The 1,695-nt window shown below is 40.7% G+C and overlaps 1 non-coding gene across 1 annotated transcript; it reads left to right on the top strand.

Moving 5' to 3' along the window:
* The first annotated feature begins 843 nt into the window (after nt 1-843).
* Nucleotides 844-970, top strand: LOC124799744. The gene has a single exon (XR_007017082.1). It is a non-coding gene; the product is annotated as a small nucleolar RNA SNORA79 (small nucleolar RNA).
* The last annotated feature ends 725 nt before the right edge of the window (nt 971-1,695 follow it).

Below are 1,695 nucleotides of genomic sequence, written 5' to 3'. Positions count from 1 at the left end.
CATTGTAATCAAACCAGATCCGGGCTACTCTTCCGTAGTCACACTGGGAGGCATGTAGAAAATTTTAGAAAGGCGTCAAGCGAATTTTTATTCCACTTTTTAAATATATGTACTTTCGTTTGCATTCACACGTTACAGTATTCAGTCTCGCTACATCTTGTGGTCGCTAATCTCTGTATCCGTCATGCTCTGTATTTGCTCAAGATTATTTGTTCTAAGAGGTCAAGTATGATTTAATTAGGCTCGACTAGATGATGACAATCCTCATCGTCGTTGACTAAGTCACATAGCAGGTTCCTAGCAGTTGTATCTTTTAATTTTCCAAATACATAGGCTGTGGAACACTACTTGCACAAAATGTATCAAATATTGTTTTCGTATCGTTGTCGACATACCAGTCTGACTAGCAACGTTCTTAGGCACCACAGCCGTATACAGCTGTATACAGTCAACGCAATGTTGTCTCAGAGATTCCCAGGTCAGTTCAAAACCTTGAAGGGGCGATATGTTATAAATTGCAATACATAGCTACACAAGAGCATCTTAACCACGTCCAGGTCAACAGAAAACTATGTTCACCAACTGTGCGTTACCACTTAGCTTCAGAGAGGGGAAAAAAATGCGGTGCTCCGCTGTCTTCAAAGCTTTTCGGAGGATACAGCCTCGTGACCCACCACTGGCACCAGCTGTCGCCCTAGGCGCCACTGCACAGGTTAATTAATTGCTTGCCGAAAAACGAAAACAGTGGTAAAACAGACACGCGGGAGCCGCCAAAGTAGCGTTGAATAAAAATTCTTGCACCAGGCTTACTCAAAATAGTGTGTAAGAGAGATTAAAATCATTTGGCAATTGTTCCTCGTGCAGTCCTTTCAGTAACTGCAAGATTTCAAATTGCCATAGAGCAAATATGGATTGCTTCACCCAGAATTGTTCTGTGTGTAACACTGTTTGGCTTTGCGGATCCATAATTCATCATATTCCTTTATTTATAATTTGACTCTTGTTTAAGCTGTAATATCAAACATTTCTCCTTAAAATAGAGGGGGGAGGGATGAAAGACCTAAAATTCTCTACAAAATCCACTTTCTGCTTCCTATTTTTCAATTTCATTAATTATATTTGGTATGTACCTCATTCTTCAGTGAAGTTCGGCACTGTCTTGGCTCAATTGATAAAATTTTACGACAAATCAGATAAAACAAGACCACATCTAAAAATTATGAAGGTAAAATATGTAATGTGTTGTACTCTCCAGTTTCTAAGTGGTATATTGTCTGATTACCAATTTTAGTTTTAACACCGGATTTTGAAACCTCCTGGCAGATTAAAACTTCGCGCCGGACCGAGACTCGAATTCGGGACCTTCGCCTTTCGGGGGCAAGTGCTCTACCAACCGAATTATCCAAGCACGAGTAACGGTCTCAATTGCTAGAGTATTTGCCCACGAAAGACACATGTCGGGAGTTCGGGTGTCGGTCCGCCACACTGTTTTAATCTGCCAGGTAGTTTGATATCAGCGCATCCTCCGCTGCAGAGTGAATATCTCATTCTAGATCTGAAAGTGTGCTAATAGTAAATTAAATTGTCAACGTTCAGATTTACGGAACACTGTTGTTGAACGACGACACTATTGGTGACTGATAGGCACATAAAACTAATGACCCTTGTTGGACATCTTTTTTCTTACAGGCAGAG

The sequence above is a fragment of the Schistocerca piceifrons genome, chromosome 5 (assembly GCF_021461385.2).
Source record: "Schistocerca piceifrons isolate TAMUIC-IGC-003096 chromosome 5, iqSchPice1.1, whole genome shotgun sequence".
NCBI lineage: Eukaryota > Metazoa > Arthropoda > Insecta > Orthoptera > Acrididae > Schistocerca > Schistocerca piceifrons.
Note: the sequence above shows the minus strand (reverse complement) of the source record. Positions and strands in the feature narration are given on the sequence as shown.